This window comes from Somniosus microcephalus, chromosome 32 (assembly GCF_052327205.1).
Source record: "Somniosus microcephalus isolate GS21.2 chromosome 32, FLI_Smic_1.0, whole genome shotgun sequence".
In the NCBI taxonomy this organism is placed as follows: domain Eukaryota; kingdom Metazoa; phylum Chordata; class Chondrichthyes; order Squaliformes; family Somniosidae; genus Somniosus; species Somniosus microcephalus.
In genome coordinates, this window is record NC_141018.1 from 34,971,937 (window position 1) to 34,996,685 (window position 24,749).

At 44.5% G+C, this 24,749-nt stretch overlaps 1 protein-coding gene across 3 annotated transcripts in view; it reads left to right on the forward strand.

The window, feature by feature from the left end:
- tubgcp4 (tubulin gamma complex component 4) overlaps positions 1-24,749 on the forward strand; it is a 95,188-nt gene that overhangs the window by 49,632 nt on the left and 20,807 nt on the right. The gene's annotated exons all lie outside the window — the stretch shown is intronic.

The following is a 24,749-nucleotide window of genomic DNA, read 5'->3' on the forward strand; positions in this document are numbered from 1 at the left end:
ATACACAGTCTGGTGTAGTACTGTACTAGGGGTTAATACACAGTCTGGTGTGGTACTGTACTAGGGGTTAATACACGGTCTGGTGTAGTACTGTACTAGGGGTTAATACACAGTCTGGTGTAGTACTGTACTAGGGGTTAATGCACAGTCTGGTGTGGTACTGTACTAGGGTTAATACACAGTCTGGTGTAGTACTGTACTAGGGGTTAATACACGGTCTGGTGTAGTACTGTACTAGGAGTTAATACACAGTCTGGTGTAGTACTGTACTGGGGTTAATACACGGTCTGGTGTAGTACTGTACTAGGGGTTAATACACAGTCTGGTGTAGTACTGTACTAGGGGTTAATACACGGTCTGGTGTAGTACTGTACTAGGGGTTAATACACGGTCTGGTGTAGTACTGTACTAGGGGTTAATACACAGTCTGGTGTAGTACTGTACTAGGAGTTAATACACGGTCTGGTGTAGTACTGTACTAGGGGTTAATACACGGTCTGGTGTAGTACTGTACTAGGGGTTAATACACGGTCTGGTGTAGTACTGTACTAGGGGTTAATACACGGTCTGGTGTAGTACTGTACTAGGGGTTAATACACAGTCTGGTGTAGTACTGTACTAGGGGTTAATACACGGTCTGGTGTAGTACTGTACTAGGGGTTAATACACAGTCTGGTGTAGTACTGTACTAGGGGTTAATACACGGTCTGGTGTAGTACTGTACTAGGAGTTAATACACGGCCTGGTGTAGTACTGTACTAGGGGTTAATACACGGTCTGGTGTACTGTACTGGGGTTAATACACGGTCTGGTGTAGTACTGTACTAGGAGTTAATACACGGTCTGGTGTAGTACTGTACTAGGGGTTAATACACGGTCTGGTGTACTGTACTGGGGTTAATACACGGTCTGGTGTAGTACTGTACTAGGGGTTAATACACAGTCTGGTGTAGTACTGTACTAGGAGTTAATACACGGCCTGGTGTAGTACTGTACTAGGAGTTAATACACGGCCTGGTGTAGTACTGTACTAGGAGTTAATACACGGTCTGGTGTAGTACTGTACTAGGGGTTAATACACGGTCTGGTGTACTGTACTGGGGTTAATACACGGCCTGGTGTAGTACTGTACGAGGGGTTAATACACAGTCTGGTGTAGTACTGTACTAGGAGTTAATACACGGTCTGGTGTAGTACTGTACTAGGAGTTAATACACGGCCTGGTGTAGTACTGTACTAGGGGTTAATACACGGTCTGGTGTAGTACTGTACTAGGGGTTAATACACAGTCTGGTGTAGTACTGTACTAGGGGTTAATACACAGTCTGGTGTAGTACTGTACTAGGAGTTAATACACGGTCTGGTGTAGTACTGTACTAGGGGTTAATACATGGTCTGGTGTAGTACTGTACTAGGGGTTAATACATGGTCTGGTGTAGTACTGCACTAGGAGTTAATACACGGCCTGGTGTAGTACTGTACTACGGGTTAATACATGGTCTGGTGTAGTACTGTACTAGGGGTTAATACACAGTCTGGTGTAGTACTGTACTAGGGGTTAATACACAGTCTGGTGTGGTACTGTACGAGGGGTTAATACATGGTCTGGTGTAGTACTGTAGTAGGGGTTAATACACGATCTGGTGTAGTACTGTACTAGGGGTTAATACACAGTCTGGTGTAGTACTGTACTAGGGGTTTATACACGATCTGGTGTAGTACTGTACTAGGGGTTAATACATGGTCTGGTGTAGTACTGTACTAGGGGTTAATACATGGTCTGGTGTAGTACTGTACTAGGGGTTAATACACAGTCTGGTGTAGTACTGTACTAGGGGTTAATACACAGTCTGGTGTAGTACTGTACTAGGAGTTAATACATGGTCTGGTGTAGTACTGTACTAGGGGTTAATACACAGTCTGGTGTAGTACTGTACTAGGAGTTAATACACGGTCTGGTGTGGTACTGTACTAGGGGTTAATACACGGTCTGGTGTAGTACTGTACTAGGGGTTAATACACGGTCTGGTGTAGTACTGTACTAGGAGTTAATACATGGTCTGGTGTAGTACTGTACTAGGGGTTAATACACAGTCTGGTGTAGTACTGTACTAGGAGTTAATACACGGTCTGGTGTGGTACTGTACTAGGGGTTAATACACGGTCTGGTGTAGTACTGTACTAGGGGTTAATACACAGTCTGGTGTAGTACTGTACTGGGGGTTAATAGACGGTCTGGTGTAGTACTGTACTAGGGGTTAATACACGGTCTGGTGTAGTACTGTACTAGGAGTTAATACACAGTCTGGTGTAGTACTGTACTAGGGGTTAATACATGGTCTGGTGTAGTATTGTACTAGGAGTTAATACACGGTCTGGTGCAGTACTGTACTAGGGGTTAATACACGGTCTGGTGTAGTACTGTACTAGGGGTTAATACACAGTCTGGTGTAGTACTGTACTAGGGGTTAATACACGGCCTGGTGTAGTACTGTACTAGGAGTTAATACACGGTCTGGTGGAGTACTGTACTAGGGGTTAATACACGGCCTGGTGTAGTACTGTACTAGGGGTTAATACACAGTCTGGTGTAGTACTGTACTAGGGGTTAAGACACGATCTGGTGTAGTACTGTACATGGGGTTAATACACAGTCTGGTGTGGTACTGTACTGGGGGTTAATACACAGTCTGGTGTAGTACTGTACTGGGGGTTAATACACGGTCTGGTGTAGTACTGTACTAGGGGTTAATACACGATCTGGTGTAGTACTGTACTAGGGGTTAATACACGATCTGGTGTAGTACTGTACCAGGAGTTAATACACGGTCTGGTGTAGTACTGTACTAGGAGTTAATACACGGTCTGGTGCAGTACTGTACTGGGAGTTAATACACGGTCTGGTGTAGTACTGTACTAGGAGTTAATACACGGTCTGGTGTAGTACTGTACTAGGGGTTAATACACGATCTGGTGTAGTACTGTACTAGGGGTTAATACACGATCTGGTGTAGTACTGTACTAGGAGTTAATACACGGCCTGGTGTAGTACTGTACTAGGGGTTAATACACGGTCTGGTGTGGTACTGTACTAGGGGTTAATACACAGTCTGGTGTGGTACTGTACTAGGGGTTAATACACAGTCTGGTGTAGTACTGTACTCGGGGTTAATACACAGTCTGGTGTAGTACTGTACTAGGAGTTAATACACGGTCTGGTGTAGTACTGTACTGGGGGTTAATACATGGTCTGGTGTAGTACTGTACTAGGAGTTAATACACGGTCTGGTGTAGTACTGTACTAGGGGTTAATACATGGTCTGGTGTAGTACTGTACTAGGGGTTAATACATGGTCTGGTGTAGTACTGCACTAGGAGTTAATACACGGCCTGGTGTAGTACTGTACTAGGGGTTAATACATGGTCTGGTGTAGTACTGTACTAGGGGTTAATACACAGTCTGGTGTAGTACTGTACTAGGGGTTAATACACAGTCTGGTGTGGTACTGTACGAGGGGTTAATACATGGTCTGGTGTAGTACTGTACTAGGGGTTAATACACGATCTGGTGTAGTACTGTACTAGGGGTTAATACACAGTCTGGTGTAGTACTGTACTAGGGGTTTATACACGATCTGGTGTAGTACTGTACTAGGGGTTAATACATGGTCTGGTGTAGTACTGTACTAGGGGTTAATACACGGTCTGGTGTAGTACTGTACTAGGGGTTAATACACGGTCTGGTGTAGTACTGTACTAGGGGTTAATACACGGTCTGGTGTAGTACTGTACTAGGGGTTTATACACGATCTGGTGTAGTACTGTACTAGGGGTTAATACACGGTCTGGTGTAGTACTGTACTAGGGGTTAATACACGGTCTGGTGTAGTACTGTACTAGGGGTTTATACACGATCTGGTGTAGTACTGTACTAGGGGTTAATACACGGTCTGGTGTAGTACTGTACATGGGGTTAATACACAGTCTGGTGTAGTACTGTACTAGGGGTTAATACACGGCCTGGTGTAGTACTGTACTAGGGGTTAATACACGGTCTGGTGTGGTACTGTACTCGGGGTTAATACACAGTCTGGTGTGGTACTGTACTAGGGGTTAGTAAACAGTCTGGTGTAGTACTGTACTAGGGGTTAATACACGGTCTGGTGTAGTACTGTACTAGGGGTTAATACACAGTCTGGTGTAGTACTGTACTAGGAGTTAATACACAGTCTGGTGTAGTACTGTACTAGGGGTTAAGACACGGCCTGGTGTCGCACTGTACTAGGAGTTAATACACGGTCTGGTGTAGTACTGTACTAGGGGTTAATACACAGTCTGGTGTAGTACTGTACTAGGAGTTAATACACGGTCTGGTGTAGTACTGTACTAGGGGTTAATACACAGTCTGGTGTAGTACTGTACTAGGGGTTAATACACGGTCTGGTGTAGTACTGTACTAGGGGTTAATACACAGTCTGGTGTAGTACTGTACTAGGAGTTAATACACGGTCTGGTGTGGTACTGTACTAGGGGTTAATACACGGCCTGGTGTAGTACTGTACTAGGGGTTAATACACAGTCTGGTGTAGTACTGTACTAGGGGTTAATACACGGCCTGGTGTAGTACTGTACTAGGGGTTAATACACGGCCTGGTGTAGTACTGTACTAGGAGTTAATACACGGTCTGGTGTAGTACTGTACTAGGGGTTAATACACGGCCTGGTGTAGTACTGTACTAGGGGTTAATACACAGTCTGGTGTAGTACTGTACTAGGGGTTAAGACACGATCTGGTGTAGTACTGTACATGGGGTTAATACACAGTCTGGTGTGGTACTGTACTGGGGGTTAATACACAGTCTGGTGTAGTACTGTACTGGGGGTTAATACACGGTCTGGTGTAGTACTGTACTAGGGGTTAATACACGATCTGGTGTAGTACTGTACTCGGGGTTAATACACGATCTGGTGTAGTACTGTACCAGGAGTTAATACACGGTCTGGTGTAGTACTGTACTAGGAGTTAATACACGGTCTGGTGCAGTACTGTACTAGGAGTTAATACACGGTCTGGTGTAGGACTGTACTAGGAGTTAATACACGGTCTGGTGTAGTACTGTACTAGGGGTTAATACACGATCTGGTGTAGTACTGTACTAGGGGTTAATACACGATCTGGTGTAGTACTGTACTAGGAGTTAATACACGGCCTGGTGTAGTACTGTACTAGGGGTTAATACACGGTCTGGTGTGGTACTGTACTAGGGGTTAATACACAGTCTGGTGTGGTACTGTACTAGGGGTTAATACACGGTCTGGTGTAGTACTGTACTCGGGGTTAATACACGGCCTGGTGTAGTACTGTACTAGGAGTTAATACACGGTCTGGTGTAGTACTGTACTAGGGGTTAATACACAGTCTGGTGTGGTACTGTACTAGGGGTTAATACACGGTCTGGTGTAGTACTGTACTAGGGGTTAATACACCGTCTGGTGTAGTACTGTACTAGGGGTTAATACACGGTCTGGTGTAGTACTGTAGTAGGAGTTAATACACGGTCTGGTGTAGTACTGTACTAGGGTTAATACACAGTCTGGTGTAGTACTGTACTAGGGGTTAGTACACGGTCTGGTGTAGTACTGTACGAGGGGTAAATACACGGCCTGGTGTAGTACTGTACCAGGGTTAATACACGGTCTGGTGTAGTACTGTACTAGGAGTTAATACACGGTCTGGTGTAGTATTGTACTAGGGGTTAATACACAGTCTGGTGTAGTACTGTACCAGGGGTTAATACACGGTCTGGTGTAGTACTGTACTAGGAGTTAATACACAGTCTGGTGTAGTACTGTACTAGGGGTTAATACACAGTCTGGTGTAGTCCTGTACTAGGAGTTAATACACGGCCTGGTGTGGTACTGTACTAGGGGTTAATACACAGTCTGGTGTGGTACTGTACTAGGGGTTAATACACAGTCTGGTGTAGTACTGTACTGGGGGTTAATACACGGTCTGGTGCAGTACTGTACTAGGGGTTAATACACGGTCTGGTGTACTGTACTGGGGGTTAATACACGGTCTGGTGTAGTACTGTACTTGGAGTTAATACACAGTCTGGTGTAGTACTGTACTAGGGGTTAATACACGGTCTGGTGTAGTACTGTACTAGGGGTTAATACACGGCCTGGTGTAGTACTGTACTAGGAGTTAATACACGGTCTGGTGTAGTACTGTACTAGGGGTTAATACACGGTCTGGTGTAGTACTGTACTAGGAGTTAATACACGGTCTGGTGTAGTACTGTACTAGGAGTTAATACACGGCCTGGTGTAGTACTGTACTAGGGGTTAGTACACAGTCTGGTGTAGTACTGTACTAGGAGTTAATACACGGCCTGGTGTAGTACTGTACTAGGGGTTAATACACGGTCTGGTGTTGGACTGTACTAGGGGTTAATACACGGTCTGGTGTAGTACTGTACTAGGAGTTAATACACAGTCTGGTGCAGTACTGTACTAGGAGTTAATACACAGTCTGGTGTAGTACTGTACTAGGGGTTAATACACAGTCTGGTGTAGTACTGTACTAGGGGTTAATACACGGTCTGGTGTAGTACTGTACTAGGGGTTCGTACACAGTCTGGTGTAGTACTGTACTAGGGGTTAATACACGGCCTGGTGTCGTACTGTACTTGGAGTTAATACACGGTCTGGTGTAGTACTGTACTAGGAGTTAATACACGGCCTGGTGTAGTACTGTACTAGGGGTTAATACACGGCCTGGTGTCGTACTGTACGAGGAGTTAATACACAGTCTGGTGTAGTACTGTACTCGGGGTTAATACACAGTCTGGTGTAGTACTGTACTAGGGGTTAATACACGGTCTGGTGTAGTACTGTACTGGGGTTAATACACGGTCTGGTGTAGTACTGTACTAGGAGTTAATACACAGTCTGGTGTAGTACTGTACGAGGAGTTAATACACAGTCTGGTGTAGTACTGTACTAGGGGTTAATACACGGTCTGGTGTAGTACTGTACTAGGGGTTAATACACGGTCTGGTGTAGTACTGTACTAGGGGTTAATACATGGTCTGGTGTAGTACTGTACTAGGGGTTAATACACAGTCTGGTGTAGTACTGTACTAGGGGTTAATACACAGTCTGGTGTAGTACTGCACTAGGGGTTAATACACAGTCTGGTGTAGTACTGTACTAGGGGTTAATACACGGTCTGGTGTAGTACTGTACTAGGGGTTAATACACAGTCTGGTGTAGTACTGTACTAGGGGTTAATACACGATCTGGTGTAGTACTGTACAAGGGGTTAATACACGGCCTGGTGTAGTACTGTACTAGGGGTTAATACACGATCTGGTGTAGTACTGTACTAGGGGTTAATACACGGTCTGGTGTAGTACTGTACTAGGGGTTAATACACGATCTGGTGTAGTACTGTACTAGGGGTTAATACACGATCTGGTGTAGTACTGTACTAGGAGTTAATACACGGTCTGGTGTAGTACTGTACTAGGGGTTAGAACACGGTCTGGTGTAGTACTGTACATGGGGTTAATACACAGTCTGGTGTAGTACTGTACTAGGGGTTAATACACGGTCTGGTGTGGTACTGTACGAGGGGTTAATACACGGTCTGGTGTAGTACTGTACTGGGGGTTAATACACAGTCTGGTGTAGTACTGTACTAGGGTTTAGTACACGGTCTGGTGTACTGTACTAGGGTTTAGTACACGGTCTGGTGTAGTACTGTACTAGGGGTTAATACACGGTCTGGTGTAGTACTGTACTAGGGGTTAATACACGGCCTGGTGTAGTACTGTACTAGGGTTTAGTACACGGTCTGGTGTACTGTACTAGGGTTTAGTACACGGTCTGGTGTAGTACTGTACTAGGGGTTAATACACGGTCTGGTGTAGTACTGTACTAGGGGTTAATACACGGCCTGGTGTAGTACTGTACTAGGGGTTAATACACGGTCTGGTGTAGTACTGTACTAGGGGTTAGTACACGGTCTGGTGTTGTACTGCACTAGGGGTTAATACACGGTCTGGTGTAGTACTGTACTAGGGGTTAATACACGGTCTGGTGTAGTACTGTACTAGGGGTTAATACACGGTCTGGTGTAGTACTGTACGAGGGGTTAATACACAGTCTGGTGTAGTACTGTACTAGGGGTTAATACACGGTCTGGTGTAGTACTGTACTAGGGGTTAATCCACAGTCTGGTGTAGTACTGTACTAGGAGTTAATACACAGTCTGGTGTAGTACTGTACTAGGGGTTAATACACGGTCTGGTGTAGTACTGTACTAGGAGTTAATACACGGCCTGGTGTAGTACTGTACTAGGAGTTAATACATGGTCTGGTGTAGTACTGTACTAGGGTTAATACACAGTCTGGTGTAGTACTGTACTAGGGGTTAATACGCAGTCTGGTGTAGTACTGTACTAGGGGTTAATACACAGTCTGGTGTAGTACTGTACTAGGAGTTAATACACGGCCTGGTGTAGTACTGTACTAGGAGTTAATACATGGGCTGGTGTAGTACTGTACTAGGGTTAATACACAGTCTGGTGTAGTACTGTACTAGGAGTTAATACACGGCCTGGTGTAGTACTGTACTCGGAGTTAATACATGGTCTGGTGTAGTACTGTACTAGGGGTTAATACACGGTCTGGTGTAGTACTGTACTAGGGGTTAATACACGGTCTGGTGTAGTACTGTACTAGGGGTTAATAGACAGTCTGGTGTAGTACTGTACTAGGAGTTAATACACGGCCTGGTGTAGTACTGTACTAGGAGTTAATACATGGTCTGGTGTAGTACTGTACTAGGGTTAATACACAGTCTGGTGTAGTACTGTACTAGGGGTTAATACACAGTCTGGTGTAGTACTGTACTAGGAGTTAATACACGGTCTGGTGTAGTACTGTACTAGGGGTTAATACACGGTCTGGTGTAGTACTGTACTAGGGGTTAATACACAGTCTGGTGTAGTACTGTACTAGGAGTTAATACACGGTCTGGTGTAGTACTGTACTAGGGGTTAATACACGGCCTGGTGTAGTACTGCACTAGGAGTTAATACACGGTCTGGTGTAGTACTGTACTAGGGGTGAATACATGGTCTGGTGTAGTACTGTACTAGGGTTAATACACAGTCTGGTGTAGTACTGTACTAGGGGTTAATACACAGTCTGGTGTAGTACTGTACTAGGAGTTAATACACGGTCTGGTGTAGTACTGTACTAGGGGTTAATACACGGTCTGGTGTAGTACTGTACTAGGGGTTAATACACAGTCTGGTGTCGTACTGTACTAGGAGTTAATACACGGTCTGGTGTAGTACTGTACTAGGGGTTAATACATGGTCTGGTGTAGTACTGTACTAGGGGTTAATACACAGTCTGGTGTAGTACTGTACTAGGGGTTAATACATGGTCTGGTGTAGTACTGTACTAGGGGTTAATACACGGTCTGGTGTAGTACTGTACTAGGGGTTAATACATGGTCTGGTGTAGTACTGTACGAGGGGTTAATACACGGTCTGGTGTAGTACTGTACAAGGGGTTAATACACGGTCTGGTTTAGTACTGTACTAGGAGTTAATACACAGTCTGGTGTAGTACTGTACTAGGGGTTAATACACAGTCTGGTGTAGTACTGTACTAGGGGTTAATACACGGTCTGGTGTAGTACTGTACTAGGAGTTAATACATGGTCTGGTGTAGTACTGTACTAGGGGTTAATACATGGTCTGGTGTAGTACTGTACTAGGGGTTAGTACACGGTCTGGTGTAGTACTGTACTAGGGGTTAATACACGGTCTGGTGTAGTACTGTACTAGGGGTTAATACACGGTCTGGTGTGGTACTGTACTAGGGGTAAATACACAGTCTGGTGTAGTACTGTACTAGGGGTTAATACACGGTCTGGTGTAGTACTGTACTAGGAGTTAATACACGGTCTGGTGTAGTACTGTACTAGGGGTTAATACAAGGTCTGGTGTAGTACTGTACTAGGAGTTAATACACGGTCTGGTGTAGTACTGTACTAGGGGTTAATACACGGTCTGGTGTAGTACTGTACTAGGGGTTAATACACGGTCTGGTGTAGTACTGTACTAGGGGTTAATACATGGTCTGGTGTAGTACTGTACTGGGGTTAATACACGGTCTGGTATAGTACTGTACTGGGGTTAATACACGGTCTGGTGTAGTACTGTACTGGGGTTAAAACACGGTCTGGTGTAGTACTGTACTAGGGGTTAATACACAGTCTGGTGCAGTACTGTACTGGGGTTAATACACGGTCTGGTGTAGTACTGTACTAGGGGTTAATACACAGTCTGGTGTAGTACTGTACTAGGGGTTAATACACAGTCTGGTGTAGTACTGTACTAGGGGTTAATACACAGTCTGGTGTAGTCCTGTACTAGGGGTTAATACACGGTCTGGTGTAGTACTGTACTAGGAGTTAATACACAGTCTGGTGTAGTACTGTACTAGGGGTTAATACACAGTCTGGTGTAGTACTGTACTAGGGGTTAATACACAGTCTGGTGTAGTACTGTACTAGGGGTTAATACACGGGCTGGTGTAGTACTGTACTAGGGGTTAATACACAGTCTGGTGTAGTACTGTACTAGGGGTTAATACACAGTCTGGTGTAGTACTGTACTAGGGGTTAATACACAGTCTGGTGTAGTACTGTACTAGGGGTTAATACACAGTCTGGTGTAGTACTGTACTAGGAGTTAATCCACAGTCTGGTGTAGTACTGTACAAGGGGTTAATACACAGTCTGGTGTAGTACTGTACTAGGGGTTAATACACAGTCTGGTGTAGTACTGTACTAGGGGTTAATACATGGTCTGGTGTAGTACTGTACTAGGGGTTAATACACCGTCTGGTGTAGTACTGTACTGGGGTTAATACACAGTCTGGTGTAGTACTGTACCAGGAGTTAATACACGGTCTGGTGTAGTACTGTACTAGGAGTTAATACACAGTCTGGTGTAGTACTGTACTAGGGGTTAATACACAGTCTGGTGTAGTACTGTACTAGGGGTTAATACACGGTCTGGTGTAGTACTGTACTAGGGGTTAGTACATGGTCTGGTGTAGTACTGTACTAGGGGTTAATACACGGTCTGGTGTAGTACTGTACTCGGAGTTAATACACAGTCTGGTGTAGTACTGTACTAGGAGTTAATACACGGTCTGGTGTAGTACTGTACTAGGGGTTAATACACAGTCTGGTGTAGTACTGTACTAGGGGTTAAGACACGGTCTGGTGTAGTACTGTACTAGGGGTTAATACACAGTCTGGTGTAGTACTGTACTAGGGGTTAATACACAGTCTGGTGTAGCACTGTACTAGGGGTTAATACACGGTTTGGTGTAGTACTGTACTAGGGGTTAATACACGGTCTGGTGTAGTACTGTACTAGGGGTTAATACACAGTCTGGTGTAGTACTGTACTAGGGGTTAATACACGGTCTGGTGTAGTACTGTACTAGGGGTTAATACACAGTCTGGTGTGGTACTGTACTAGGGGTTAATACACAGTCTGGTGTAGTACTGTACAAGGAGTTAATACACGGTCTGGTGTAGTACTGTACTAGGAGTTAATACACGGTCTGGTGTAGTACTGTACTAGGGGTTAATACACAGTCTGGTGTAGTACTGTACTCGGGGTTAATACACAGTCTGGTGTAGCACTGTACTAGGGGTTAGTACACGGTCTGGTGTAGTACTGTACTAGGGGTTAATACATGGTCTGGTGTAGTACTGTACGAGGGGTTAATACACGGTCTGGTGTAGTACTGTACGAGGGGTTAATACACAGTCTGCTGTGGTACTGTACTAGGGGTTAATACACGGTCTGGCGTAGTACTGTACTAGGGGTTAATACACGGTCTGGTGTAGTACTGTACTAGGGGTTAATCCACAGTCTGGTGTTGTACTGTACTAGGAGTTAATACACAGTCTGGTGTAGTACTGTACTAGGGGTTAATACACGGTCTGGTGTAGTACTGTACTAGGAGTTAATACACGGCCTCGTGTAGTACTGTACTAGGAGTTAATACATGGTCTGGTGTAGTACTGTACTAGGGTTAATACACAGTCTGGTGTAGTACTGTCCTGGGGGTTAATACACAGTCTGGTGTGGTACTGTACTAGGGGTTAATACACAGTCTGGTGTAGTACTGTACTAGGAGTTAATACACGGCCTGGTGTAGTACTGTACTAGGAGTTAATACATGGTCTGGTGTAGTACTGTACTAGGGTTAATACACAGTCTGGTGCAGTACTGTACTAGGAGTTAATACACGGCCTGGTGTAGTACTGTACTAGGAGTTAATACATGGTCTGGTGTAGTACTGTACTAGGGGTTAATACACGGTCTGGTGTAGTACTGTACTAGGGGTTAATACACGGTCTGGTGTAGTACTGTACTAGGGGTTAATACACAGTCTGGTGTAGTACTGTACTAGGAGTTAATACACGGCCTGGTGTAGTACTGTACTAGGAGTTAATACATGGTCTGGTGTAGTACTGTACTAGGGTTAATACACAGTCTGGTGTAGTACTGTACTAGGGGTTAATACACAGTCTGGTGTAGTACTGTACTAGGAGTTAATACACGGTCTGGTGTAGTACTGTACTAGGGGTTAATACACGGTCTGGTGTAGTACTGTACTAGGGGTTAATACACAGTCTGGTGTAGTACTGTACGAGGAGTTAATACACGGTCTGGTGTAGTACTGTACTAGGGGTTAATACACGGCCTGGTGTAGTACTGCACTAGGAGTTAATACACGGTCTGGTGTAGTACTGTACTAGGGGTGAATACATGGTCTGGTGTAGTACTGTACTAGGGTTAATACACAGTCTGGTGTAGTACTGTACTAGGGGTTAATACACAGTCTGGTGTAGTACTGTACTTGGGGTTAATACACGGTCTGGTGTAGTACTGTACTAGGGGTTAATACACAGTCTGGTGTCGTACTGTACTAGGAGTTAATACACGGTCTGGTGTAGTACTGTACTAGGGGTTAATACACGGTCTGGTGTAGTACTGTACTAGGGGTTAATACACAGTCTGGTGTAGTACTGTACTAGGGGTTAATACACGGTCTGGTGTGGTACTGTACTAGGAGTTAATACACAGTCTGGTGTAGTACTGTACTAGGGGTTAATACACGATCTGGTGTAGTACTGTACTAGGGGTTAATACACAGTCTGGTGTACTCCTGTACTAGGGGTTAATACACAGTCTGGTGTAGTACTGTACTAGGAGTTAATACACGGCCTGGTGTAGTACTGTACTAGGAGTTAATACATGGGCTGGTGTAGTACTGTACTAGGGTTAATACACAGTCTGGTGTAGTACTGTACTAGGAGTTAATACACGGCCTGGTGTAGTACTGTACTCGGAGTTAATACATGGTCTGGTGTAGTACTGTACTAGGGGTTAATACACGGTCTGGTGTAGTACTGTACTCGGGGTTAATACACGGTCTGGTGTAGTACTGTACTAGGGGTTAATACACAGTCTGGTGTAGTACTGTACTAGGAGTTAATACACGGCCTGGTGTAGTACTGTACTAGGAGTTAATACATGGTCTGGTGTAGTACTGTACTAGGGTTAATACACAGTCTGGTGTAGTACTGTACTAGGGGTTAATACACAGTCTGGTGTAGTACTGTACTAGGAGTTAATACACGGTCTGGTGTAGTACTGTACTAGGGGTTAATACACGGTCTGGTGTAGTACTGTACTAGGGGTTAATACACAGTCTGGTGTAGTACTGTACTAGGAGTTAATACACGGTCTGGTGTAGTACTGTACTAGGGGTTAATACACGGCCTGGTGTAGTACTGCACTAGGAGTTAATACACGGTTTGGTGTAGTACTGTACTAGGGGTGAATACATGGTCTGGTGTAGTACTGTACTAGGGTTAATACACAGTCTGGTGTAGTACTGTACTAGGGGTTAATACACAGTCTGGTGTAGTACTGTACTAGGAGTTAATACACGGTCTGGTGTAGTACTGTACTAGGGGTTAATACACGGTCTGGTGTAGTACTGTACTAGGGGTTAATACACAGTCTGGTGTCGTACTGTACTAGGAGTTAATACACGGTCTGGTGTAGTACTGTACTAGGGGTTAATACATGGTCTGGTGTAGTACTGTACTAGGGGTTAATACACAGTCTGGTGTAGTACTGTACTAGGGGTTAATACATGGTCTGGTGTAGTACTGTACTAGGGGTTAATACACGGTCTGGTGTAGTACTGTACTAGGGGTTAATACATGGTCTGGTGTAGTACTGTACGAGGGGTTAATACACGGTCTGGTGTAGTACTGTACTAGGGGTTAATACACGGTCTGGTGTAGTACTGTACTTGGAGTTAATACACAGTCTGGTGTAGTACTGTACTAGGGGTTAATACACAGTCTGGTGTAGTACTGTACTAGGGGTTAATACACGGTCTGGTGTAGTACTGTACTAGGAGTTAATACATGGTCTGGTGTAGTACTGTACTAGGGGTTAATACATGGTCTGGTGTAGTACTGTACTAGGGGTTAGTACACGGTCTGGTGTAGTACTGTACTAGGGGTTAATACACGGTCTGGTGTAGTACTGTACTGGGGGTTAATACACGGTCTGGTGTAGTACTGTACTAGGAGTTAATACACAGTCTGGTGTAGTACTGTACTAGGGGTTAATACATGGTCTGGTGTAGTACTGAACTAGGGGTTAATACACGGTCTGGTGTAGACCTGTACTAGGGGTTAATACACGGACTGGTGTAGTACTGTACTAGGGGTTAATACACGGTCTGGTGTAGTACTGTACTAGGAGTTAATACATGGTCTGGTGTAGTACTGTACTAGGGGTTAATACACGGTCTGCTGTAGTACTGTACTAGTGGTTAATACACAGTCTGGTGTACTGTACTAGGGGTTAATACACAGTCTGGTGTAGTACTGTACTAGGGGTTAATACACAGTCTGGTGTAGTACTGTACGAGGGGTTAATACATGGTCTGGTGTAGTACTGTACTCGGGGTTAATACACAGTCTGGTGTAGTACTGTACTCGGGGTTAATCCACAGTCTGGTGTAGTACTGTACTAGGGGTTAATACACAGTCTGGTGTAGTACTGTACTAGGGGTTAATACACGGTCTGGTGTAGTACTGTACTAGGGGTTAATACACAGTCTGGTGTATTACTGTACTAGGGGTTAATACATGGTCTGGTGTAGTACTGTACTAGGGGTTAATACACAGTCTGGTGTGGTACTGTACTCGGGGTTAATACACGGTCTGGTGTAGTACTGTACTGGGGGTTAATACACAGTCTGGTGTGGTACTGTACTAGGGGTTAATCCACAGTCTGGTGTAGTACTGTACTCGGGGTTAATACACGGTCTGGTGTAGTACTGTACTGGGGGTTAATACATGGTCTGGTGTAGTACTGTACTAGGGGTTAATACACGGTCTGGTGTACTGTACTAGGGGTTAATACACAGTCTGGTGTAGTACTGTACTAGGGGTTAATACACGGTCTGGTGTGGTACTGTACTAGGAGTTAATACACAGTCTGGTGTAGTACTGTACTAGGGGTTAATACACGATCTGGTGTAGTACTGTACTAGGGGTTAATACACAGTCTGGTGTACTCCTGTACTAGGGGTTAATACACAGTCTGGTGTAGTACTGTACTAGGGGTTAATACACGGTCTGGTGTGGTACTGTACTAGGGGTAAATACACAGTCTGGTGTAGTACTGTACTAGGGGTTAATACACGGTCTGGTGTAGTACTGTACTAGGAGTTAATACACGGTCTGGTGTAGTACTGTACTAGGGGTTAATACACGGTCTGGTGTAGTACTGTACTAGGGGTTAATACATGGTCTGGTGTAGTACTGTACTGGGGTTAATACACGGTCTGGTATAGTACTGTACTGGGGTTAATACACGGTCTGGTGTAGTACTGTACTGGGGTTAAAACACGGTCTGGTGTAGTACTGTACTAGGGGTTAATACACAGTCTGGTGCAGTACTGTACTGGGGTTAATACACGGTCTGGTGTAGTACTGTACTAGGGGTTAATACACAGTCTGGTGTAGTACTGTACTAGGGGTTAATACACAGTCTGGTGTAGTACTGTACTAGGGGTTAATACACAGTCTGGTGTAGTCCTGTACTAGGGGTTAATACACGGTCTGGTGTAGTACTGTACTAGGAGTTAATACACAGTCTGGTGTAGTACTGTACTAGGGGTTAATACACAGTCTGGTGTAGTACTGTACTAGGGGTTAATACACAGTCTGGTGTAGTACTGTACTAGGGGTTAATACACGGGCTGGTGTAGTACTGTACTAGGGGTTAATACACAGTCTGGTGTAGTACTGTACTAGGGGTTAATACACAGTCTGGTGTAGTACTGTACTAGGGGTTAATACACAGTCTGGTGTAGTACTGTACTAGGGGTTAATACACAGTCTGGTGTAGTACTGTACTAGGAGTTAATACACAGTCTGGTGTAGTACTGTACTAGGAGTTAATCCACAGTCTGGTGTAGTACTGTACAAGGGGTTAATACACAGTCTGGTGTAGTACTGTACTAGGGGTTAATACACAGTCTGGTGTAGTACTGTACTAGGGGTTAATACATGGTCTGGTGTAGTACTGTACTAGGGGTTAATACACCGTCTGGTGTAGTACTGTACTGGGGTTAATACACAGTCTGGTGTAGTACTGTACTAGGAGTTAATACACGGTCTGGTGTAGTACTGTACTAGGAGTTAATACACAGTCTGGTGTAGTACTGTACTAGGGGTTAATACACAGTCTGGTGTAGTACTGTACTAGGGGTTAATACACGGTCTGGTGTAGTACTGTACTAGGGGTTAGTACATGGTCTGGTGTAGTACTGTACTAGGGGTTAATACACGGTCTGGTGTAGTACTGTACTCGGAGTTAATACACAGTCTGGTGTAGTACTGTACTAGGAGTTAATACACGGTCTGGTGTAGTACTGTACTAGGGGTTAATACACAGTCTGGTGTAGTACTGTACTAGGGGTTAATACACGGTCTGGTGTAGTACTGTACTAGGGGTTAATACACAGTCTGGTGTAGTACTGTACTAGGGGTTAATACACAGTCTGGTGTAGCACTGTACTAGGGGTTAATACACGGTTTGGTGTAGTACTGTACTAGGGGTTAATACACGGTCTGGTGTAGTACTGTACTAGGGGTTAATACACAGTCTGGTGTAGTACTGTACTAGGGGTTAATACACGGTCTGGTGTAGTACTGTACTAGGGGTTAATACACAGTCTGGTGTGGTACTGTACTAGGGGTTAATACACAGTCTGGTGTAGTACTGTACAAGGGGTTAATACACGGTCTGGTGTAGTACTGTACTAGGAGTTAATACACGGTCTGGTGTAGTACTGTACTAGGGGTTAATACACAGTCTGGTGTAGTACTGTACTCGGGGTTAATACACAGTCTGGTGTAGCACTGTACTAGGGGTTAGTACACGGTCTGGTGTAGTACTGTACTAGGGGTTAATACACGGTCTGGTGTAGTACTGTACTAGGGGTTAATACACGGTCTGGTGTAGTACTGTACTAGGGGTTAATCCACAGTCTGGTGTTGTACTGTACTAGGAGTTAATACACAGTCTGGTGTAGTACTGTACTAGGGGTTAATACACGGTCTGGTGTAGTACTGTACTAGGAGTTAATACATGGTCTGGTGTAGTACTGTACTAGGGTTAATACACAGTCTGGTGTAGTACTGTACTGGGGGTTAATACACAGTCTGGTGTGGTACTGTACTAGGGGTTAATACACAGTCTGGTGTAGTACTGTACTAGGAGTTAATACACGGCCTGGTGTAGTACTGTACTAGGAGTTAATACATGGTCTGGTGTAGTACTGTACTAGGGTTAATACACAGTCTGGTGCAGTACTGTACTAGGAGTTAATACACGGCCTGGTGTAGTACTGTACTAGGAGTTAATACATGGTCTGGTGTAGTACTGTACTAGGGGTTAATACACGGTCTGGTGTAGTACTGTACTAGGGGTTAATACACGGTCTGGTGTAGTACTGTACTAGGGGTTAATACACAGTCTGGTGTAGTACTGTACTAGGAGTTAATACACGGCCTGGTGTAGTACTATACTAGGAGTTAATACATGGTCTGGTGTAGTACTGTACTAGGGGTTAATACACAGTCTGGTGTAGTACTGTACTAGGAGTTAATACACGGTCTGGTGTAGTACTGTACTAGGGGTTAATACACGGTCTGGTGTAGTACTGTACTAGGGGTTAATACACAGTCTGGTGTAGTACTGTACGAGGAGTTAATACACGGTCTGGTGTAGTACTGTACTAGGGGTTAATACACGGCCTGGTGTAGTACTGCACTAGGAGTTAATACACGGTCTGGTGTAGTACTGTACTAGGGGTGAATACATGGTCTGGTGTAGTACTGTACTAGGGTTAATACACAGTCTGGTGTAGTACTGTACTAGGGGTTAATACACAGTCTGGTGTAGTACTGTACTTGGGGTTAATACACGGTCTGGTGTAGTACTGTACTAGGGGTTAATACACAGTCTGGTGTCGTACTGTACTAGGAGTTAATACACGGTCTGGTGTAGTACTGTACTAGGGGTTAATACACGGTCTGGTGTAGTACTGTACTAGGGGTTAATACACAGTCTGGTGTAGTACTGTACTAGGGGTTAATACACGGTCTGGTGTGGTACTGTACTAGGAGTTAATACACAGTCTGGTGTAGTACTGTACTAGGGGTTAATACACGATCTGGTGTAGTACTGTACTAGGGGTTAATACACAGTCTGGTGTACTCCTGTACTAGGGGTTAATACACAGTCTGGTGTAGTACTGTACGAGGGGTTAATACACGGTCTGGTGTGGTACTGTACTAGGGGTAAATACACAGTCTGGTGTAGTACTGTACTAGGGGTTAATACACGGTCTGGTGTAGTACTGTACTAGGAGTTAATACACGGTCTGGTGTAGTACTGTACTAGGGGTTAATACAAGGTCTGGTGTAGTACTGTACTAGGAGTTAATACACGGTCTGGTGTAGTACTGTACTAGGGGTTAATACACGGTCTGGTGTAGTACTGTACTAGGGGTTAATACACGGTCTGGTGTAGTACTGTACTAGGGGTTAATACATGGTCTGGTGTAGTACTGTACTGGGGTTAATACACGGTCTGGTGTAGTACTGTACTGGGGTTAATACACGGTCTGGTGTAGTACTGTACTGGGGTTAATACACGGTCTGGTGTAGTACTGTACTAGGGGTTAATACACAGTCTGGTGTAGTACTGTACTGGGGTTAATACACGGTCTGGTGTAGTACTGTACTAGGGGTTAATACACAGTCTGGTTTAGTACTGTACTAGTGGTTAATACACAGTCTGGTGTAGTACTGTACTAGGGGTTAATACACAGTCTGGTGTACTGTACTAGGGGTTAATACACGGTCTGGTGTAGTACTGTACTAGGAGTTAATACAGAGTCTGGTGTAGTACTGTACTAGGGGTTAATACACAGTCTGGTGTAGTACTGTACTAGGGGTTAATACACAGTCTGGTGTACTGTACTAGGGGTGAATACACGGTCTGGTGTAGTACTGTACTAGGGGTTAATACACAGTCTGGTGTAGTACTGTACTAGGGGTTAATACACAGTCTGGTGTAGTACTGTACTAGGGGTTAATACACAGTCTGGTGTAGTGCTGTACTAGGGGTTAATACACGGTCTGGTGTAGTACTGTACTAGGGGTTAATACACGGTCTGGTGTAGTACTGTACTAGGGGTTAGTACACGGTCTGGTGTAGTACTGTACTAGGGGTTAATACACGGTCTGGTGTAGTACTGTACTAGGGGTTAATACACGGTCTGGTGCAGTACTGTACTAGGGGTTAATACACGGTCTGGTGCAGTACTGTACTAGGGGTTAATACACGGTCTGGTGTAGTACTGTACTAGGGGTTAATACACGGTCTGGTGTAGAACTGTACTAGGAGTTAATACACGGTCTGGTGTAGTACTGTACTAGGGGTTAATACACGGTCTGGTGTCGTACTGTACTAGGGGTTAATACACAGTCTGGTGTAGTACTGTACTAGGGGTTAATACACAGTCTGGTGTAGTACTGTACTAGGGGTTAATACACGGTCTGGTGTAGTACTGTACTAGGGGTTAATACACAGTCTGGTGTAGTACTGTACTAGGGGTTAATACACAGTCTGGTGTAGTACTGTACTAGGGGTTAATACACAGTCTGGTGTACTGTACTAGGGGTTAATACACGGTCTGGTGTAGTACTGTACTAGGGGTTAATACACGGTCTGGTGTAGTACTGTACTAGGGGTTAGTACATGGTCTGGTGTAGTACTGTACTAGGGGTTAATACACGGTCTGGTGTAGTACTGTACTAGGGGTTAATACACGGTCTGGTGTAGAACTGTACTAGGAGTTAATACACAGTCTGGTGTAGTACTGTACTAGGAGTTAATACACAGTCTGGTGCAGTACTGTACTAGGGGTTAATACACAGTCTGGTGTAGTACTGTACTAAGGGTTAATACACGGTCTGGTGTAGTACTGTACTAGGGGTTAATACACGGTCTGGTGTAGTACTGTACTAGGGGTTAATACACAGTCTGGTGTAGTACTGTACTAGGGGTTAATACACAGTCTGGTGTAGCACTGTACTAGGGGTTAATACACGGTCTGGTGTAGTACTGTACTAGGGGTTAATACACAGTCTGGTGTAGTACTGTACTAGGGGTTAATACACAGTCTGGTGTAGTACTGTACTAGGGGTTAATACACGGTCTGGTGTAGTACTGTACTAGGGGTTAATACACAGTCTGGTGTGGTACTGTACTAGGGGTTAATACACAGTCTGGTGTAGTGCTGTACTAGGAGTTAATACACGGTCTGGTGTAGTACTGTACTAGGGGTTAATACACAGTCTGGTGTAGTACTGTACTAGGGGTTAATACACAGTCTGGTGTAGTACTGTACTAGGAGTTAATACACGGTCTGGTGTAGTACTGTACTAGGGGTTAATACACAGTCTGGTGTAGTACTGTACTAGGGGTTAATACACGGTCTGGTGTAGTACTGTACTAGGAGTTAGTACACGGTCTGGTGTAGTACTGTACTGGGGTTAATACACGGTCTGGTGTAGTACTGTACTAGGAGTTAATACACGATCTGGTGTAGTACTGTACTAGGGGTTAATACACGGTCTGGTGTAGTACTGTACTAGGAGTTAATACACAGTCTGGTGTGGTACTGTACTAGGGGTTAATACACAGTCTGGTGTAGTACTGTACTAGGGGTTAATACACGGTCTGGTGTAGTACTGTACTAGGGGTTAATACAAAGTCTGGTGTAGTACTGTACTAGGAGTTAATACACGGTCTGGTGTAGTACTGTACTAGGGGTTAATACACAGTCTGGTGTAGTACTGTACTAGGGGTTAATACACGGTCTGGTGTAGTACTGTACTAGGGGTTAATACACGGTCTGGTGTAGTACTGTACTAGGAGTTAATACACGGTCTGGTGAAGTACTGTACTGGGGGTTCATTCACGGTCTGGTGTAGTACTGTACTAGGGGTTAATACACAGTCTGGTGTAGTACTACTACGAGTTAATACACGGTCTGGTGTAGTACTACTAGGGGTTAATACACGGTCTGGTGTAGTACTGTACTAGGAGTTAATACACGGTCTGGTGTAGTACTGTACTAGGAGTTAATACACGGTCTGGTGTAGTACTGTACTAGGGGTTAATACACGGTCTGGTGTGGTACTGTACTAGGGGTTAATACACAGTCTGGTGTAGTACTGTACTAGGGGTTAGTACATGGTCTGGTGTAGTACTGTACTAGGGGTTAATACACGGTCTGGTGTAGTACTGTACTAGGGGTTAATACACGGTCTGGTGTAGAACTGTACTAGGAGTTAATACACAGTCTGGTGTAGTACTGTACTAGGAGTTAATACACAGTCTGGTGCAGTACTGTACTAGGGGTTAATACACAGTCTGGTGTAGTACTGTACTAGGGGTTAATACACGGTCTGGTGTAGTACTGTACTAGGGGTTAATACACGGTCTGGTGTAGTACTGTACTAGGGGTTAATACACAGTCTGGTGTAGTACTGTACTAGGGGTTAATACACAGTCTGGTGTACCACTGTACTAGGGGTTAATACACGGTCTGGTGTAGTACTGTACTAGGGGTTAATACACAGTCTGGTGTAGTACTGTACTAGGGGTTAATACACAGTCTGGTGTAGTACTGTACTAGGGGTTAATACACGGTCTGGTGTAGTACTGTACTAGGGGTTAATACACAGTCTGGTGTGGTACTGTACTAGGGGTTAATACACAGTCTGGTGTAGTACTGTACTAGGGGTTAATACACGGTCTGGTGTAGTACTGTACTAGGAGTTAATACACGGTCTGGTGTAGTACTGTACTAGGGGTTAATACACAGTCTGGTGTACTGTACTAGGGGTTAATACACAGTCTGGTGTAGTACTGTACTAGGAGTTAATACACGGTCTGGTGTAGTACTGTACTAGGGGTTAATACACAGTCTGGTGTAGTACTGTACTAGGGGTTAATACACGGTCTGGTGTAGTACTGTACTAGGAGTTAGTACACGGTCTGGTGTAGTACTGTACTGGGGTTAATACACGGTCTGGTGTAGTACTGTACTAGGAGTTAATACACGATCTGGTGTAGTACTGTACTAGGGGTTAATACACGGTCTGGTGTAGTACTGTACTAGGAGTTAATACACAGTCTGGTGTGGTACTGTACTAGGGGTTAATACACAGTCTGGTGTAGTACTGTACTAGGGGTTAATACACGGTCTGGTGTAGTACTGTACTAGGGGTTAATACAAAGTCTGGTGTAGTACTGTACTAGGAGTTAATACACGGTCTGGTGTAGTACTGTACTAGGGGTTAATACACAGTCTGGTGTAGTACTGTACTAGGGGTTAATACACGGTCTGGTGTAGTACTGTACTAGGGGTTAATACACGGTCTGGTGTAGTACTGTACTAGGAGTTAATACACGGTCTGGTGAAGTACTGTACTGGGGGTTCATTCACGGTCTGGTGTAGTACTGTACTAGGGGTTAATACACAGTCTGGTGTAGTACTACTACGAGTTAATACACGGTCTGGTGTAGTACTACTAGGGGTTAATACACGGTCTGGTGTAGTACTGTACTAGGAGTTAATACACGGTCTGGTGTAGTACTGTACTAGGAGTTAATACACGGTCTGGTGTAGTACTGTACTAGGGGTTAATACACGGTCTGGTGTGGTACTGTACTAGGGGTTAATACACAGTCTGGTGTAGTACTGTACTAGGAGTTAATACACGGTCTGGTGTAGTACTGTACTAGGGGTTAATACACAGTCTGGTGTAGTACTGTACTAGGGGTTAATACATGGTCTGGTGTAGTACTGTACTAGGGGTTAGTACACAGTCTGGTGTAGTACTGTACTAGGGGTTAGTACACAGTCTGGTGTAGTACTGTACTAGGGGTTAATACACGGTCTGGTGTAGTACTGTACTAGGGGTTAATACACGATCTGGTGTAGTACTGTACCAGGGGTTAATACACCGTCTGGTGTAGTACTGTACTAGGGGTTAATACACGGTCTGGTGTAGTACTGTACTAGGAGTTAATACACGGTCTGGTGTAGTACTGTACTAGGAGTTAATACACAGTCTGGTGTAGTACTGTACTAGGGGTTAATACACGGTCTGGTGTAGTACTGTTCTAGGCGTTAATACACGGTCTGGTGTAGTACTGTACTAGGGGTTAATACACAGTCTGGTGTAGGACTGTACTAGGGGTTAATACACGGTCTGGTGTAGTACTCTACTAGGGGTTAATACACGATCTGGTGTAGTACTGTACTAGGGGTTAATACACGATCTGGTGTAGTACTGTACTAGGGGTTAATACACGGTCTGGTGTAGTACTGTACTAGGAGTTAATACACGGTCTGGTGTAGTACTGTACTAGGGGTTAATACACGGTCTGGTGTAGTACTGTACTCGGGGTTAATACACGATCTGGTGTAGTACTGTACCAGGGGTTAATACATGGTCTGGTGTGGTACTGTACTAGGGGTTAATACACGATCTGGTGTAGTACTGTACTAGGGGTTAATACACGGTCTGGTGTAGTACTGTAGTAGGGGTGAATACACGATCTGGTGTAGTACTGTACTAGGGGTTAATACACGGTCTGTTGTAGTACTGTACTAGGGGTTAATACACGATCTGGTGTAGTACTGTACTAGGGGTTAATACACGGTCTGGTGTAGTACTGTACTAGGGGTTAATACACAGTCTGGTGTAGTACTGTACTAGGGGTTAATACACGGTCTGGTGTAGTACTGTACTAGGGGTTAATACACAGTCTGGTGTAGTACTGTACTAGGAGTTAATACACGGTCTGGTGTAGTACTGTACTAGGAGTTAATACACGGCCTGGTGTAATACTGTACTAGGGGTTAATACACGGTCTGGTGTGGTACTGTACTAGGGGTTAATACACGGTCTGGTGTAGTACTGTACTAGGGGTTAATACACGGTCTGGTGT